The 20,470-nt window shown below is 38.1% G+C and overlaps 1 long non-coding RNA gene across 1 annotated transcript; it reads right to left on the bottom strand.

Moving 5' to 3' along the window:
* Positions 1-16,662: 16,662 nt before the first annotated feature.
* On the bottom strand, positions 16,663-19,315 carry LOC141408034 (uncharacterized). The gene is made up of 2 exons (XR_012420063.1): positions 19,168-19,315; positions 16,663-17,058 (listed from the first exon to the last, which is right to left on the bottom strand). It is a non-coding gene; the product is annotated as an uncharacterized lncRNA (long non-coding RNA).
* Positions 19,316-20,470: the final 1,155 nt, after the last annotated feature.

The raw sequence follows: 20,470 nt of genomic DNA, 5'->3' as shown, positions 1-20,470 counted from the left end.
TTGATTTGCATCTCCTCGATCATTAGTGATGTTCAGCATTTTTCCATATGCTCGTTGACCATTTGTACATCATCTTTTGAGAATTACCTATTCATGTCCGTAGCCCACTTTTTGATGGGATTGTCTTTTATTCCTTGCTGATTTGAGTTTTTTGTAGCTTATGAATATTAGTCCTTTGTTGGATGTAGAGATTGTGAAGATTTTCTCCCACTCTGTGGGTTGTCTGTTAACTCTGCTGATTGTTTCTTTTGCTGTGCAGAAGATTTTTAGTTTACTTAAATCCCATCTATTTATCTTTGTTTTTGTTGCATTTGCTTTTGGGTTATTGGTTATGAAGTCTTTGCCTAAGCCAATGTAGAATCTTTATGGTTTCAGCAAAAACAACTTTTAAAACATATGAGTAAGGTGGCAGAACAAAAATAGATTCTAAGAGACCAAAATTTGAAAGTGGGAATTTGAAATTCAAAAAAATGAAATTAGGAATCCAGCTGGATTGATCCCTGGTTGCCTGGAAATTGGGTTTTAATGGAACTTACACACAAGGGGAAAAGGACAACGCCTGAATTTTTTTTTTTTTTAATTTTTTACAAAGTGGATAATCAGATCATATAATCCTGCCTAAAGGCATAAGTGAGTGAATTAGGTGCAAAGCCTTATAGGAAGATACAATAAGTTTACTGCCATAGCCTTGACTCTGGGAGAAGAGGGATAAAAATTCTCACCTAAGATCTTATAATTACAGGCCTTCCCTTGTATGGGACCAAGAATAGAATTTCTATTGCCTCTGCCATTGGAAAAATTCCAAACTGAAAGTAAGTTTAAAATAGTCCTAGATCAGTAGTGCCCCCCAGGCACCTGGCAAAAGCAAAAGCAAACACATATTATCTCTGGAGAAACACATTTAAACTCACCTCTCAAATAATTTCCAAAAATAAAATTTCAAGGTTAGGAGCTCAACAATAAACAACACAATGGAAAAACAAGCAATCATGACTCAAAATCAGCAGAATCAAGAAGATGTAGGATCATATATGCAGCAATTACATATTTTTGAATAACCAGAGACAGAAAAATACATAAAAAATTATACGAATGTATAAATTAAGGCAGAAGAGACTATCAAAATTGATCATGCAGACTTGAAGACAGAACCAAATAGAACTTCTACAAATGAAAATACAATTGAAATTAGAAATTTAATGTCAGGTTAAATAGATAAATAAATCTGAAGGGAGAATTAGAGAGCTGGGAAATATTTTTGAAGAAATTATTTAGAAATTTCTCAGATGGAAAATATGAAAAAGAAAAGATGATTAAGAAACAGGAAGAATAGAGAGAAAATAGAGTAAGAAAATGTACAGAGACATCACAAAGAAACCATGAGATGAAAAATCAAAGAATTTAATAATTACAATTTCAAGAGAGATTAGAAAGGGGAAAACAATATTTAAATAACGTAAAAGCTAATGATTTCCCAGAATTTTTTTAAGGACATTATAAGTCCTCAGAATCAAGAGACGACAAATCCAAAGAAGGTAAATAAAGGAAGAAATTCACATTATAACACATGTTGTGAATTTGTAAAACTCCAAGACAAAGAAGATTTTACAGGCCACCAGAGAGGAGAAAAAAAATCATATTACCTACAATAGGACAACATACTGAGGACTAATCTCTCAAGAGCAACAACAGAAGCTAAAAGAATAGTGAAATATCTTCAAAATGCCAAGAGAGAAACTTTCAGGTAAAACTATATTTTCCATTAACACTATCTTTCCAAAATTAAGTTGAAATAAGGGCATTTACAAAAGAACAGAAACTCAAAGGGCTTATTATCAACAGATATGACTAGAGGAATGTCTAAAATGCGAACTTCATGAAAAAGAAAACAGCATTTAAGGGAGGTCTGAGATGCAAAATATGCTAACAATCACAGAAAATGGTAAACATGAGATGAATCTGAAAAAGCACGTATAAATCAATAGCAATAATATCTAATTTGGGGATTCAAATATTAATATTTTACTTCTTAAGAAAACTAATATTAAAATCTTAGTTCTTAAGAAGTGAAATACAAATGCTAGACTCATTTGTAAGCAGGTTGATCATAATTTAAGCATTCTGTGTCTTTGTAATGTTCAGCAGAAGGGTAAGTACAAAAAGAGTACAAGAATATGTATAATATCTTTATTAATAGAGGGGGAAATAATAAAGAAAAAGAGGTTAATCCAAAAGTAGGCAAAAATAGTGAAGAAAACAGAGAAATAAAGCAGGCTATATTAAAAACCCAAAATTAGATGATAGAAATGAATACAAATATATCAGTAATTACAATAAAGACATATGGAATTGATTATTCTGTTAAAAGCCAAAAACAGCCCTTTACTGATTATAAGAGAAATACCTCCAATGTAAGGAAGGTGCAACATTAAAACTATTTTAATAATATAAAATATAATTATTAAAATTATTATAGTAACCAGGTTATGGGGTTAAAATTAAAAGAAAAAGAAAATGTGTCACAAATCAGAGTATAACTCTGAAGGGAGTTGAAAGGCTGAATGATCTTATAATCATTAAAAATATTCAATCAATAGTTAATAGTCTTTCTCATAAAAGAATCAAGTATTCATCCCACCTTTGCTGTAAAAATTATACCTCAGGATAATCAAGTAATTGATGAAGGGCCATTCATTTTTATAAAAATATTCTAGCTAATAAGCAAGAAATAATTTATAGAATTAAAATATCACCAGGGGCACACACGGTTTCTCAAGGCACCTGCTTGGCCCTCTGCCACGTTTCCTTTTCTTCCTTTCCTTTTCTTACTGTTCTAAAGCTTTTTAATAAACTTCCACTTCTGCTCTGAAACTTGCCTCTGTCTCTTTTTCTGCCTATGATCCTCAGCTGAATTCTTTCTTCTGAGGAGGCAAGAATTGAGGTTGCTGCAGACGGATTTGCCACCATGTGACTTGGATACCTTCCACAGGTAAAATATTTAGTGCAACTCAATGTCATTAAACTACCAGAGATTGCCAGCTGGATACATCACACCTGAGTAAGCTGTGGAAAGAGTCCAAAACACCAGTACTGGAAGTGACGCCCTCAGCTCCTGAACACATTTGTGAGGCCCTGGAAGATCTGAGGTTCCTCTTTAAGCAGAAAGTAATGTCTGTTCACCTCAAAGTTGCGCCCATCAAGCTCCAGATGGTCCTCAGTGAGGAATACCGTCCTCTCAATATTCAAGAGTCACCTGCCTACAGGGGGCCTCTAGACTGCCTCTCAGTGGGACACGACAGAGGCGAAATTCTGCCCCGTCTCCCTTGAACCTGGATGAATACTGCTTTCACCAACTCACAGAACCAACGGTGCCCTGACAGCTAGCAAGAGGACAAAAGCCACAGAACCACCACCAGCACCCGTCAACAGAAAGCAGTTATAGAAGACTGACCTTGGCCCATTTTCCCCCAAAGATTCGGGGTCTTGGAATCCCGAGGGTGGAAATGGTGCAGCGGATAGCTAGTCAGGTATGAGCAGGCCAGGAGAGGGCGCACACGCATGCGCGCACACGCACACGCATACGCATGCGCGCATACGCATGCGCGTACACGCACCCGCGCACCAGGAGTGCTGGGTGACCATCAGGTGATGGTCAGGCAGTTGTTAACTCTCTCTGTAAAGTAATAATTGGTCACAGCCAGTGCCAGAGAAAGTCCGTCTACTAATAGATGTAGATAGGAAACACCTGAAACTGATCAGCAGCTTCCCAGTAAGATCTCAGGAGTGGAGAGGAGGAACGCAAGATCCCGGAAGTATGCCGGCGTATAAAACCCCTAGTCAAAAGGTCAAGCCGCACGCTTGGTTTCTAAAGTCACCCACTTGACTCTCTTCCACGTGTACTTTCCTTCTTTCCTTTTCTTTCCTTACTGTTCTAAAGCTTCTTAATAAACTTCCACTCCTGCTCTAAAACAAAGGGAAAAAAAATCACTAGGCCGGGTGCTGTGGCTCATGCCAGTAATCCCAGCACTTTAGGAGGCTGAGGCGGGAGAATCACGTGAGCCCAGGAGTTTGAGGCCAGCCTGGACAACATGACAAAAACCCATCTCTAAAAAAAATTTTTTAAAAACACACAATAAAATACCTAGGCAATAATGATCAATGGCTGTGAAGTTCCACTGTATGGTAAGAGAGGACTTCATTGAGAAAATTGCATTTAAGCAAAGACTTGAAAACAGTGAGGGAGGTCACCATATGGATATCTGAGGGACGAATATTCCAAAAAGTGGGAACAACCAGTGCCAAGGTTGTTCAGTGGGAATCTGTCTGAGAGTTAAGAAGTACAAAAAGCAGCCCAGTGAAGCTGGAACATGATGAGGAAAATTACATGAGATGGAGTCAGGTTGCAACAGGAAATCAAATTATGAGTAACTGGTAGAATGGAATTGGCATCAATTGAATAGAGGAAGACTGGTTGAGGTAGGTTTGATGGGAGAAATGAGTTTTGAATATTTGATGTTTAAGATGTTTATAATACATCCATGTGAAGTTGTCATGTAGGCAGTTGGATATATAAACCTGAAGTTCTGGGCCAGAAACCAAATGTGGAAACCATCAACATATAGATAGTACTTACATCCAGGGAACGGGAGTCAGAGCACTAAAACAAGGAAACTGATAGAAAAATGAAGACAACCAGGACTGAGTTTTGGAGAGATATCCAGGAGAAGTTGAATTCTTTCTTCTGAGGAGGCAAGAGTTGAGGTTGCTGCAGACAGATTTGCCACCATGTGATTTGGATACCTTCCACAGGTGAAATATAGTGCAACTCGACCTCATTAAACTAACAGATTGCCAGCTGGATACATCACACCTGAGTAAGCTGTGGAAAGGGTCCAAAACACCAGAGCTGGAAGTGATGCCCTCAGCTCCTGAACACACTTGTGAGGCCCTGGAAGATCTAAGATTCCTTCTCGTTTTAATTGGATTGATTGATTGAGACAGGATCTTGCTCTGTTGCCCAGGCGGGAGAGCAGTGGTATGGTCATGGCTCATTGCAGCCTTGATCTTTCAGGCTCAAGCCATCCTCCTATCTCAACCTCCCAAGTAGCTAGGATTACAGGCACATGCCACTATGCCCAGCTAATTTGTGTATTTTTCATAGAGACAGGGTTTTGCCATGTTGCCCAGGCTGGTCTTAAACTCCTGAGCTCCAGTGATCAGCCCACCCCAGGCTGCCAAAGTACTGGGGTTACAGGTATGAGCCACCACATCTGGCTTCATCTTCTTCTTATATACTATATAATTTATTACATATTATGTTTATTTTTTATAAAGCCTAAGAATAGAAAATTACATGAGGGGAGAGATTTTTGTCTTTTCTGTTTAGTCCCCTGATACATCAAAAGTACATAGAATAGTGTCTGGTTTAGTAGGCATTCAATAAATATTTGTTAGTGAAAATCTATGGATTATGTCTTTTATGTTTGTTTTATAAATTATTCCATATGCTTAAGTCATAAAGGTAGTCCTCTTTTCTTCTAATTGTATTACATTTTTGCCTTTCACATTTAATTCCTAATCCATATGGAATTGATATTGTGTATGAAGTAAGGTAAGAATTTAATTTCATTGTTCGCATCTCTTCATTTCTACAGAATAAAGCCCAAAAATATTAGCATAACATTCAGGGGACTTCGTGATCAAGATCCACTTTATCTCTCCTGTGTTATCTCTGACTGCCACCCTGTGAAGCCTTGATTCAACGACACCAAACCACTGACAATTCTGGAGAACATTAAGTTATTAAAAGGTAAAATCTATATTTGGGGACAATATAACTGTAGAAAATTCCAAAAAAGTCATTTGAAAAACAAATAAGCATTTAGAGCAATTGTTAAAATGTTTGCATCTATTAAAATGTATGTAAATATACCAAATTATGTGAGATGTGCTTATACTATTAGTTGATAAAAACAGAATTTTAAATTATATCTACCATATGGTATAATCAAAGTTTTAAAAAACCTAAATATGAAATAAATGTTAAAGAAATATACTAAAATGTTAACATTAATGGCCATTATATTTGGGAGGAAAAATTTTTTCCTACTTCCTAGTTTTATTTTATACATATAAGTTAGGCTTTTTTGTTTCTGTTTTTGTTTTTTGATACAGGGTCTTTCTCTAGAGTAAGGTAATGCGATTGCCCAGGCTAGAGTACAGTAATGCAATCATGGCTCACTGCAGCCTCAACCTCTGTGGCTCAAGCAATCCTCCCACCTCAGCCTCCCAAGGAGCTGGGACTACAAGCACACACTACCATGCCCAGCTAATTTTTGTATTTTTTTGTAGAGACATGATCTTGCTACGTTGCCTAGGCCAGCCTTGAACTCCTGGGCTCAAGCAATCCTCCTGCTTTGGCATCCCAAACTGCTGGCATTATAGGTGTGAGCCACTGCACCTGGCCTTAAGTTAGTTTTACAGTGAAAAAAATTTAACGAAAAACATTTCATATTTGAATATAAATACCAATACAATTTATCCATAAGAGAAGTTCCACTAAATTTCAAATAAAGCCTTGAAGAATAGGGACTTTAGCTTTAATTTTACTACAGTCATAACCACCAAAAAAAACCTGAAATGTTTAATTTGGAATATTAAGTGTTTATCCCTAGAAAGCACCTAGGTTCATTGTCACTGAGGTTATAGAACTAAATAATAAAGAGATTGGGGGAAACATTTATTACACATTTTCTATGCTATACCTAGGCACTGTGCTAATTACTCTAAATATATTATCTCATTCTTCATTTTAATGTTCAGAGTAACTCTATGATAGAGATTTCATCACTTGCACAGGTAGTTAAGAGCATGGATTCATGGATTTTCATCTACATGTAATAAGTAGAACCAGGAAAGTAGGTTTGCTGATGAGTCCTAAACTAAATTCTCAGGTAATATCAGGTTCTATTTTACAACTGAAAGTGCCCCTAAAGATTAGCTATCCTAATATTTCACAGATGCAGAATGTATAAGTCCCGTCTCACATTTCTATAAAGATACTACCCAAGGCTGTGTAATTTATAAACAAAGGAGTTTTAATTGACTCACAGTCTCGCATGGCTGGGGAGGCCTCAGGAAACTTACAATTATGGCAGAAGGCAAAGGGGAAACAAAGATCTTCACATGGCAGCAGGAGAGAGAAGTGCAAGCAGGGGAAATGCCAGATCCTTATAAAACCATCAGATCTCATGAGCACTCACTCACTATCACAAGAACAGCATGCGGGAAACCACCCCCCATCCAATAACCTCCTCCCTGAACAGCGGGGGATTCCAATTCAAGATGAGATTTGGGTGGGGACAGAGCCAAACTATATCAAGAAGATTTCAGTATTCAGAGAGAAAAGAGATTAACGATCACACAACTTGTTAAAGGTAATAACACCAATTCCAGAAATATCGTTTCATTATTCTACTACAGCATGCTTTGTTTCCTGATCACCAAGTTTAAATCAAAATGATTGAATATTTGCCTTCAAAAATTACCCTGATAATGTACTTCTTCCCCAAATGGATTCTTTTCAAAAAGGAATTTTAACAAGCTCCTCTGTCCATTCACACAACTTGAACACTGGAGACTTTAAGGACAATACCTGGAGGCCACATACTGATGCCATCTGCTTTTAGGGAATAAACTGGTATAACCTCTTGAGTAAGCATTACAGCTTTCAATATATAAATTCTCTATTAAAATGTTTATGAAGCAATTCTTTTTGTTGCTACTAAATGAAAACACTGTATCTTCTATTAAAAATTCATTAAGGAAAGCCATTCACAAAAAGATTCAATTAAGTATGTGAAACTTACCCCACTGTGACCTGTATTGAGTTGTTCTATAAGACAACATAATCCCATTTTTGTTCTGAGCTCATCTCTGGGGGAAAAACTTGAATTTCATTAAGAAAAACAGCTTTGCTCTCTCAATTAGAGTCCCAGTGGAATTTGACTATGTGAACTGTCCTGGGTAGGGGGTGGGAAAGAGACCACTCATACTGTATCTCTCACACACACACACACACACACACACACACACACACACACACACACAGAGCCTTCCTATAGTATCCCTTCCATGTAAGATTAACCAGTGTTAATTTTTTTTGAAGAACTATCACAGCATTCATTCCTTTTTCTCTATAAGCCCAGCAAAGGTCATACATACTCTCTTCCAAGATTGATGTACTAAAAATCATAGCTAAATGCTTTCAAGCCTTACTTAAGCATTCCCACTGAAATTGTCCTCTCTCCTCTCTGATGATATAGATTCCCTATCTGTCTTTTGCATCATAGACTCTTCCAGACAATCTAATCTTCTTTCCCTGTGCAGAAATCCCTGCTGAAGGAACAACAGGCCATCCATATTCTGCTTGAATGGCCTTTAATGATGGAAAACTCACTAGTACTTCCTAAGGCAATCTGTGCATTGCAGGAGCAGCTTTAGTATAAGTTTTTTCCTATATTGGTCATGGAGTCGGCTAATGTTTGTCTAAATGTTCCATGGGTTATTAGACATGACCACCTCCACAAGAGAGGCAATAATTAAACTGTATGAGGATGGCAGGTTTGTTCTCTCATTCATTCCATTTACCCAGCACTTTTTACGTGTCTCCATGTTCAGTAGGACCCTAATCTTCAGTCATTAAAAATACATGTAGCAAAAATAAGGGCTTAGGCACTTGGGGTTGTAATTTTTTCTCACTTATAAACTTTTTATTCCTGGCCAATCATTTTTAAAGTGCTGATCTATAGACTGTTTTCACCAAAATCACCAAGAAATTATATTATTATTATTATTATTATTATTTTGAGACAGGGTCTCATTCTGTCACCCAGCCTGGAGTGCAGTGGTGTAATCTTGGCTCACTGCAACCTCCATCTCCCAGGTTCAAGCAATTCTCTGTGCCTCAGCCACCCCAGTAGCTGGGATTACAGGCTTGCGTCACTACCCCCAGGTAATTTTTGTATTTTTAGTAGAGACAGGGTTTCACTATGTTGGGCAGGCTGGTCTCAAACTCCTGACCTCAAGTGATCCACCCACCTCAGCCTCCCAAAGTGCCAGGATTACAGGTGTGAGCCACCACACCTGCCGCAAATTTTTTTTTTAATCTTGGGTCCCACCCCTAAAGATCATGCTTCAGAAAGTCTGGAGTAAAGCTGAGGAAATCATATTTTAAAAACTTAAAAAGAAAAAAAAAACACTCTGTTGAAGACATTCTGGTACATATCTTGGTACAAGTTTAAGAACTACTGATCTAAATAACTCCTGAATCTCTAGGGTCTCTTTAATATTCTACAACTGGGAATCGTTACTATGCTTATCAGTATTTAAACCCACTGTGTACACTAATTGTGACTTCCACCCTACAACTATGAAAATATGCCTTCTCGATACCCCATATTGCAGGATGGATGCCATGGGAAACAGCCTTGGAGTCAGAGGTTAGCACGCAGGAAGTTTGTCTGGGAGTGATTGATAACTATGGGATAAGGAAATGAAGCAGGATTGGGCAGAGTGAGAAACTGGGCAGAGTGAGAAACTGGGCAGAGATGCCATCTCAAGAAAGCCCTCAGCTGACTCACAGGCAGTTCTGAGGCTGGACTAGTTCTGTGACGTTGTTCTGAGTTGGGACGGGTGGTTGGGTCTTTACACCAGATATCAACCTGTCATTGGATGCAGGCTACCTCAGGAAGGGGTCATGACCTTGGCAAAGTGGCCTTCTTCATCAGAGGGCAACCAATGGGGGAATAAAGTCCCTCAGTGCTGAAGGGGAATTTGAGTGCACTTCTCAACATCCACTTCACCCCCCTTCATAGGAAAAAAGATGGCAAGCGTTAAACCCAAGCATTCTTCAGCAGAGAACAGTTTTTAAGTCACCGTAAAGAGCACATTACTATCTCTCACTTCCTCCCAGTTCAAGCACTGGATGTTTATGGAATGACTCACCACTAAAATGAAGCATGAATTTCTATGTGGAATTATTTCTAATGCCTTAAATGGCACTTCTTAGGGTTCTTCATGCCTACAGTTTTGATAAATCAGGATAAGTTGCTTCCAAACAACTGGTCTTTTTTGTTTGTTTAAAAGATTTATAGCTACTTGGGAGGCTGAGGAGGGAGGATCAATTGAGCCCAGTTCAAGGCTGTAGTGAGTTATTGTAGCGCCACTGCACTCCAGCCTAGGCAACAGAGTAAGACCTATCTCAAAGTTAAAAGACAGACTCAAAAATAAATAAAACAAAACAAAATATAAAATAAAATGGTCCCTGAACCCCATCTTCAGAATTGCTTATTCATAGCTCTGGAGAGAAACTAAAAACTCTGCACTTTTAACAAGCACCATGACTGGTTGTGACACAGGTAGTTCCCAGTCATATTTTGAGGAAAAAAAAATGAATTAAAAGATAATCTTAAAACAGTCAGTGAATATATATAATATACACTCAAATGAAACAAATATTGTATATACAAGCTTGCATTTTAAAGACTTCAGTGAGAAAGAGAGGATGTATATGAAAAAGAAATCTGCTTAGATCAAAGGAGGATCATGTGATGAAAATGAAGCTCCTAATCTTTTCTTACTGAGGGAAAAAAAAACTGTAGACTTTCTACACAGAAAATAATACCCCAGGCAAAGAGGAAGAGAAAATACAAAAACGATCTAGGTAGCTACCACGAGCTGGTCACTGGTCATCATCAATATGGAACAGACAACAGCTAAAAGTTGTAGCAACTTTTAAAGTATCTGGGAAATCATGCACAGATCTAGGGATCTTCTACCATCAACGACGTTTGGAAAGAGGAATTGTTACGCTTCTGCTCAATGGGGAACAAGAATCGTAATCAGACTAGGCAAAGGCTGAGAACAGTTGCGGATTTTAGGTGTTGTTCTAATTGTTACCTTTTGAATATGTATGCTATTAACAGTCAATATTCTATATTAGAAGTAAATATTTGCTCCTTACTAAAGTCTTATCATTTTAGAAAAAGCATGACTATAGATTATTATATATACTGGCAACAAATAGAAAATATAATTTGAAAAATAGCATTTAAAAAGCATCAAAGAATCACCATGGCGGACGAGAGGCAGGACTAGATTGCATCTCCGATTCAGACGGACAGAGCAGCGTGTGGAGGCTCGCACTGTGAATTTTACCACTGAAACAACTGCAAGAACAAACTAGGAATCCCCAGGACCCACAGACCTCTGAAGGAAGTGGACTGCTGCTCCTGCAGGACCCGGGAGACACCCCAAATACTGTGAGTGCCCAAACTGCAGACGTGGGAAAGGGAGATCCTCCACCCCTGAACACACACTCCCACTGGGGAAACTGAAGATCTAGTTTGCAAGAGAAGTTTCCGACCTTACCTGGAGCTGAGTCAATTTAGAGAGCGGAGCGGAACACAGGGGTAGAGGAAGCAGTAGGGAAACGCCCTGGGAGCTTGCTGGACCCCCCAGGCAGCCCATTCCTGCCTGGCACCACAGGGATCCTCTGGGAGGGCGGCCAGAGGCACAGGAGAAAATGGCGAAGAGACAAGGAAGTCTCCAGCTGAACTTTGTAACAATTTGAATCAGGTGAGCAGCCTCCTGGTCAGGGGCGAGAAGCCTCCTGGTCAGCACTTAGGGGATGATGCAAATCCGGTGTGCATACTCCACAGGTGGGGGAGAACCAAAACCTTTTTCTTTCACAGCTGGGAGGCGAGTAGCCTGGGGAAAGTTCTTAAGCCCTGCTCTCCCACTGCCTGGAAACAGACTTGGGGCTGTTAGGGTGCACGGTGGGATTGAGAGCAGCCGGTCAGATTGCGCGGGAGCTGGGTGAAACCTGTGACTGCTGGCTTTCCCCCACTTCCCTGACAACCTGCATGACCTCAGCAGAAGCAGCCATAATCCTCCTAGATACACAAGTCTATTGACCTGGAGAACCTCACGCCCATTCCCCACAGCAGTTACAGCAAAACCCGCCCAGGGAGAGCCTGAGCTCAAACACGCCTAGCCCTGCCCCCACCTGTTGGGCCTTCCCTACCCACCCTGGTAGCTGAAGACAAAGGGCATACACTCCTGGGAGTTCTGGGGCCCCCCTTACCTCCAGTTCCTCTCCATACTACCACAGCTGATGCTCTCTGGAAAGTGCCACCTCTTGGCAGGAGGCCAACCAGCACAAAGAATCATAGAGTCAATTTCATCCTCCCCACCCCCCTCCTCCCCACCCACCTCCACCAGAACAGGTGCTGGTATCCACAGCTGAGAGACCCATAGATGGTTCACATCACATGACTCTGTGCAGACAACCCCCAGTACCAGCCTGGAGCCAGGTAGACTTGCTGGGTGGCTAGACCCAGAAGACAGATAATAATCACTGCAGCTCAGCTCACAGGAAGCCATATACACAGGAAAGGGGGAGAGTACTACATCAAGGGAACACCCCAAGGAACAAAAGAATCTGAACAACAGTCTTCAGCCTAGACCTTCCCTCTGACAGAGCCTACCCAAATGAGAAGGAACCAGAAAATCAACTCTAGTAATATGACAAAACAAGGCTCTTCAAAACCCTCCAAAAAAATCACACTAGCTCACCAGCAATGGATCCAAACCAAGAAGAAATCCCTAACTCACCTGATAAAGAATTTAGGAGGTTAGTTATTAAGCTAATCAGGGAGGCACCAGAGAAAGGCGAAGCCCAATGCACGGAAATCCAAAAAATGATAGAAGTGAAGGGAAAAATATTCAAGGAAATAGCAAAAACAAAAAACTATCAAAACTTCAGGAAACATTGGACACACTTAGAGAAATGCAAAATGCTCTGGAAAGTCTCAGCTATAGAATTGAACAAGTAGAAGAAAGAAATTCAGAGCTCAAAGACAAGGTCTTCAAATTAACCCAATCCTACAAAGACAAAAAATAATAAGAAAATATAAACAAAGCCTCCAATAAGTCTGAGATTACGTTAAATGACCCAACCTAAGAATAAACGGTGTTCCTGAGGAAGAAAAGAAATCTAAAAGTTTGGAAAACATATTTTGGGGAATAATTGAGGAAAAATTCCCTAGCCTTGCTAGAGACCTAGACATCCAAATACAAGAAGCATAAAGAACACCTGGGAAATTCATCAAAAAAAGATCATTGCCTAGGCACATTGTCATCAGGTTATCTAAAGTTAAGATGAAGGAAAGAACCTTAAGAGCTGTGAGACAAAAATACCAGGTAACCTATAAAAGACAACCTATCAGATTAACAGCAGATTTCTCAGCAGAAACTCTACAAGCTAGAAGGGACTTAGGCCCTGTCTTCAGCCTCCTCAAACAAAACAATTATCAGCCAAGAATTTTGTATCCAGTGAAACTAAGCATCATATACGAAGGAAAGATACAGTCATTTTCAGACCAACAAATGCTGACAGAATTTGCCACTACCAAGCCACCACTACAAGAACTGTTAAAAGGAACTCTAAATCTTCAAACAAATCCTGGAAACACATCAAAACAGAACCTTTTTAAAGCATAAATCATGCAGGACCTATAAAACAAAAATAGAAGTTAAAAAGCAAAAACGAAACAACCAAGGTACACAGGCAACAAATAGTAAAACGAATGCAACAGTACCTAACATCTCAATACTAATATTGAATGTAAATGGCCTAAACACTCCGTTGAAAAGATACAGAACTGAAGAATGGATAAGAACTCACTAACCAACTATCTGCTGCCTGCAGGAGGCACACCTAACACATAAGGACTCACATAAACTTAAAGTAAAGGGATGGAAAAAGGCATTTCATGAAAATAGACACCAAAAGCAAGCAGGGGTAGCTATTCTTATATTAGAAAAAAAAAAAACTTTAAAACATCAGTGGTTAAAAAGAGACATTATATAACAGTAAAAGGCCTTGTCCAACAAGAAAATATCACAATCCTAAACATATATGCACCTAACACTGGAGCTCCCAAATTTATTAAACAATTACTAACAGACCTAAGAAATGAGATAGACAGCAACACAATAATAGTGGGGGACTTCAATACACCACTGACAGCACTAGACAGGTCATCAGGACAGAAAGTCAACAAAGAAACAATGGATTTAAACTATACCTTAGAACGAATGCACTTAACAGGTATACACGAACATTTCTTTCAACAACTGCAGAATTCACATTCTATTCAACAGCACATGGAACTTTCTCCAAGATAGACCATATGATAGGCCACAAAATGAGCCTCAATAAAGTTAAGAAAATTGAAATTATATCAAGCATTCTCTCAGACCACCGTGAAATAAAACTGGAAATCAACTCTAAAAAGAACCTGGAAAACCATGCAAATGCATGAAAATTAAATAACCTGATCCTGAATGATCATTGGGTCAAAAACAAAATCAAGATTGAAATTTAAAAATTCTTCAAACTGAATGACAATGACAAAACCTATCAAAACTTCTGGGATACAGCAAAGGCGGTGCTAAAAGGAAAGTTCATAGCCCTAAGGGCCTACATGAAGAAGACTGAAAGAACACAAACTGACACTCTAAGGTTGCACCTCAAGGAACTTGAGAAACAAAAACAAACCAAATCCAAACCCAGCAGAAGAAAGGAAATAACAGAGATCAGAGCAAAATTAAATGAAATTCAAACAAAAAAATACAAAAGATAAATGAAACAAAAAGCTGGTTATTTGAAAAGATAAATAAAATTGATAGACCATTAGCAAGATTAACCAAGAAAAGAAGAGAGAAAATCTGAATAACCTCAATAAGAAACAAAACAGGAGATATTACAACTGATACCATAGAAATACAAAAGATCATTCAAGGCTACTATGAACACCTGTACCCACATAAACTAGAAAATCTGGAACAGGTGGATAAATTCCTAGAAAAATACAACCCTCCTACCTTAAATCAGGAAGAATTAGATACCCTGAACAGACCAATAACAAGCAGCGAGATTGAAATGGTAATTTAAAAATTACCAACAAAAAAAAGTTCGGGACCAGATGGATTCACAGCAGAATTCTACCAGACAATCAAAGAAGAATTGGTTCCAATCCTTTTGACATTATTCCACAAGATAGAGAAAGAGGGAACTCTCCCTATTTCATTATATGAAGCCAGCATCACCCTAATACCAAAACCAGGAAAGGACATAACCAAAAAAGAAAACTACAGACTGATGTCCCTGATTAACATAGATGCTAAAATCCTTCACAAAATACTAGCTAACTAAATTCAATAACATCGAAAAGATAATGCACCATGATCAAGGGGGTTTCATACCAGAGATGCAGGGATGGTTTAACATATGCAAGTCAATAAATGTGATACACCACATAAACGGAATTAAAAACAAAAATCACATGATCGTCTCAAAGATGCAGAAATAGCATTTGACAACATCCAGCATTCCTTTATGATTAAAACTCTCAGCAAAATTGGCATACAAGGGACATACCTCAGTGTAATAAAAGCCATCTTTTATTACATTTGCAGTGACCTGGTTGAGACTAGAGACTATTATTCTAAGTGAAGTAATTCAGGAATAGAAAATCAAACACCGTATGTTCTCACTCATATGTGGGAGCTAAGCTATGAGGATGCAAAGGCATAGAATCATACTATGGACTTTGGGAACTTGAAGGGAAGGGTGGGAGCGGGACGAGAGATAAAAGACTACAAATAGGGTACGGTGTATACTGCTCAGGTGATGGCTGCACCAAAATCTCACAAAGCACTACTAAAGAACTTATTCATGTAACCGAATACAACCTGTACCCCAATAACCTATGGAAAAATAAATTTCAAAATAAAAAAGATTACCCTACAATCCCTCCTCTTCTGCTTCTGTTGTGAAAACAGAAGGTTGGGAAAAGACACGACTGACATACTCCAAGTTTTTCTGCATTACAGAATTGACTGGGTAACCACACTGCTATATGGAGCTTGACAGCGCATTCATGACAATTTTACTAAATACAAGTCACTTATCACAAAAATGAATAAATAAGTAATTTATCCTGGAATAAATCATCAAGTACTCAGAAATAAATCTAATGAGTGAAGTGTAACATCTCTACTCCAAAAAAATACAGAATGTCGGCTGGGCATGGTGGCTCGTGCCTGTAATCCCAGCACTTTGGGAGGCCAAGGTGAGCAGATTGCTAGAGCCCAGGGGTTTGAGAACAGCCTGGGCAACATGGCGAAACCCCATCTCTCCAAAACAAACAAACAAAAAAATTAGCCGGGCCTAGTGGCACACATTTGTAGTCCTAGCTACTTGGAAGGCTGAGGTAGGAGAATTGATTGAACCCAGGAGGTTAAGATTGCCAGTGAGAGATGATTGTGCCACTGTACTCCAGCCTGGGTGACAGTGCAAGACCCTGTCCCCAAAAAATAAAATAAATAAAATAAAAAATAACAAAAATTATTGGGAGATAGATATTATATTCATCAATTAGAAGACTCAATATTGTAAAAATACCATTTTCTCCCAAATTGATCTATAGATTCAATGCAATCCCAGTCCAAATCCCAGCTAAATATATTTTTAATGAATTTAACAAGCTGGTTCAAATATTTGCATAGTAATACAAAGAACAGTCAGACTTTCACTTTCAGGTATCAAGATTTATTATATTGCTGCAGTAATTAAGAGAATTGGTGAAAGGATAGATATTAGTCAGTGGAAAAGAAAAGAGTCCACTTGATGTATGATAAAAGTAACACACGATTAGTTAGGAAAAGGATATTCTTTTTAGTCAGTGTTCCTGGGTCAACTGGATATGAATCAGTTGGGTAAACACAGGTGAAAATGTGGATCTTGAGCTTCTGCCTCACATCATATGCAAATATCAGTTCCAGATATACTGTAGATCTATCAATATGTGAAAGCTAAAACCACGGAGCTTCTTGGCACAGAAAGACAAATGTCACATGTTCTCATTCATCTGTGGGAGCTAAAAAAGTGGATCCCATGGTGGTAGAGGGTAGAATGCTGGTTACCAGGGGCTGAGAAAGGAAGGGAGAAGGGGGCATGAAAAGAAGTTAGTTAATAGGTACAAAAGTGCAGTTAAACAGTAGGAATAAGTTCTAACATTCAATAGTACAGTAGGGAAATTACAATTAAGAATAATTTATTGTACATTTCAAAATAGCTAGAAGATAATTATAATATTCCCAACACAAAAGATAAATGTTTGAAGTGATGGATATCCCAATTACCCTGATTGTTACACATTGTATACATGTATCAAAATATCACATGTACCAAAATATCACATGTACCCCAAAAATTTGTGTAACTATTTTTGTTGAGACAAGGTCTTGCTCTGTTGCCCAGGCTGTGGTGCAATGGTACGATCTCGGTTCACTGCAGCCTTGACCTCCCAGGCTCCAGCAATCCTCCCATCTCAGCCTCCCAAGTAGCTAGGACTACAGGCACATGCCACCACACCTGGCTAATTTTTGTATTTTTTGTAGAGATGGGGTTTCACCATATTGAACCCCTAGGCCCAAGTAATCTGCCTGCCTCAGCCTCCCAAGGTGCTGGGATTACAGGCATGAACCACCACACCTGACTGTATAATTATTATATATCAATTAAATTTGTTTTTAAAAAAAGGACTTCTAGAATAAATTATAAAATAATATTTTAATAAAATTTATAAAACAAAATATTATAAAATTTATTTAAAAGATTTATTAAACAGAATTTAAAAGGGACTAACCATAAAAGAAACAAAAATTGATCAATTATATTACATTAAAATTAATAATGTCTATTCATCAAAGACATCACTAAGAAGTGAAAAATTAAGCCCCAAAGTGGAAGATGTTTCCATACATCTTACTGACAAAAGACTCCGATTCAGAATACAAGAGAATTCCTAAAATCAATAAGAAATATACAGACAATCCAATAGAAAAACTGGGCAAGAAACTTGAATAACACTTTGCAAAAGAGGATATCCAAAGGGTCCGTAAACATATCTAAAGGCACTCAGCTTCTTCAGTTGAAACAAGAATGAGAAACCATGACCATCTCCCATTAAGGGTAAAAATAAAAATGACAGTACCAAGAGTTGACAAGGATGAAAAGCAAGTGAAATTCACTAAAACTTCTTGGGAAAAATTATTCAGCAGTTTCCACTAGAGATGATTACCATATGCTCCAGCAGTTTCACTCCTTGGTACGTATACACACACACACACACACACACACACACACACAAATGTGTATCTATCTTCCCTAAAAAACATATATAAGAATGTTTATAGAAACACTGTTAATATTAATGAAAAAATTGTGGACTTTTCATACAACAGAATAGTTAGTACTATAGAGCACCGAGGATGACACAGATTTGCTACGTGCAACACCAGGAATAAATCTTACAAACATAATATCCAGCTAACAGAGACAGACCCAAAAAGTACATCCTCTTTGGTTACATTTATATAAATTCCAGAATCAGGCAAAACTATTCCACAGTTTAGAAGTCAAGGTGGGCTGGGCACGGTGGCTTACGCTTGTAATCCCAGCACTTTGGGAGGCTGAGGCGGGCGGATCATCTGAGGTCAGGAGTTTGAGACCAGCCTGACCAACATGGTGAAAACCTGTCTCTACTAAAAATACAAGGTTAGCCAGGCATGGTGGTGCACACCTGTAATCCCAGCTACTCAGGAGGCTGAGGCAGGAGAATCGCTTGAACCCAGGAGGTGGAGGTTGCAGTGAGCCGAGATCACATCATTGCATGCCAGCCCGGGCAGCAGAGCAAAACTCCATCTTAAAAAAAAAAAAAAAAAGTGAAGGTGGTGGTTACATTTGGGGCCGTAAAGACTGGATGGTTATACTAGAATGGACTTTGGGCTTCTAATAATAGTGTATTTGTTTTTCAAGGTATTGGTAATTTCCTTTGTGGAAATCAATAAAACTATGCCCTGTGGTCTGAATACTTTTCTGTATATTTGTTATACTTCAATAAACATGTATTTTTCCTCAAACATCCAAAGCATTTCGCAAGAGAGAAACACCGATTTCTCTTTGCCTAAAACAAATGCGGGATCTCAAGCACCCCTAGCTCAGGTATGAGGCCAACTAAACCATTTCACACTCACAAATGACAGATGTCTCCAGCTGCAATTTTCTAAGGCTGATACATTCCCAAGGTTCAACTGCTCCACTTAGGAGGACTTTTTCCACTCGGCTGGTCTTTCTATTTGGCCATCCTCTTAAGCGTGAGTTCTGTTTTCTCCTTCCATACATGGTTCTGATGCTGATAAGATCAGACTTTGTTGGATTTCAGAAATTTATTTTCCATTTCTTAATTTCAATGGCAGCCATAAAACAATTGCAGAAAGACAATTTGCCATCCAAATCTTTTAAAAAAAAAAAAAAAGAAAAGGAAAGAAAGAACAAAGGAAAAAACAACTTAAATGCTAATCGATCTGCATTGTTTGATCCCAGCATCCTCATTTTAAATTCCCATTGAATCTTATTGTGTAATTTTAGTGTTTTGCAAAGAACCAAGTTTGTATGAATTCCTACAGGCTGGAATCATAGATATTTATCCTTTTATTCTTGATATTTCATTTTTAACGTCAAAAACAGCATTAATTCAACTTCACATTTTACCAAATGTTATGTCAATGTTCCAAAACCCCCGGCCCCAACGTTAATTCTTTCCCACTTTTGATTAGTCTATTCCATGAGAACTACAGCAACTGAAATTGCCCCAGAAGAAAAGAGAAAGTAGTAGAATTTAGTTATTGACTTTTCCAAAGGTCATGGTAATGAATATATAAAACAATCAGGTGATAAATAATTGCTGGTACAAAATGAGCAGTGCAAATGACTTCCTACTGCGATTTTTTAACTTTCTCTACGATTAAGCTATGGTAAAGAGCAGTGTCTACCAATTATAATTTCTAATAAAGAATCTGGCCTAAAAGGTTTTTTAATTACTTTTATTGAGCTATCTAGACTTGTCTCTATTTTTTACAATTGGTACAATTAATCTATAAGAGCAAATTTTAGTCATCTTCCTTTAAAGACTATGTAATTCTGATACTAATTTTATCTTATATCAAGATAAAAACCTACATAAGGAGAACAAAGACTAATAAGTCACAACTTGTACTTTCATTCAGAATAATTGACAAGAACATTTCTTATTTAAAGTAGTGGTACATAGTTAGGTTTTCTTCCACTACTAAAAAGTCTTTACCAATAAAAATATGCATACTTGTAATATATTCAGAATGCAATGAAATCATAAAATCACAGGTAAATAAAAAAATATACCTGCCAATATCTGTTTTTATTACTGACAATTGGGTAGGAAAAAAATTTTGCAAGTCTGACCATTCCTTTAGAAATCACAGTGACCCTAAAGTAATATTTTTCTTCCAAGTGTTAGTA

The sequence above is a fragment of the Macaca fascicularis genome, chromosome 11, assembly GCF_037993035.2.
Source record: "Macaca fascicularis isolate 582-1 chromosome 11, T2T-MFA8v1.1".
Lineage (NCBI taxonomy): Eukaryota > Metazoa > Chordata > Mammalia > Primates > Cercopithecidae > Macaca > Macaca fascicularis.
Note: the sequence above shows the minus strand (reverse complement) of the source record. Positions and strands in the feature narration are given on the sequence as shown.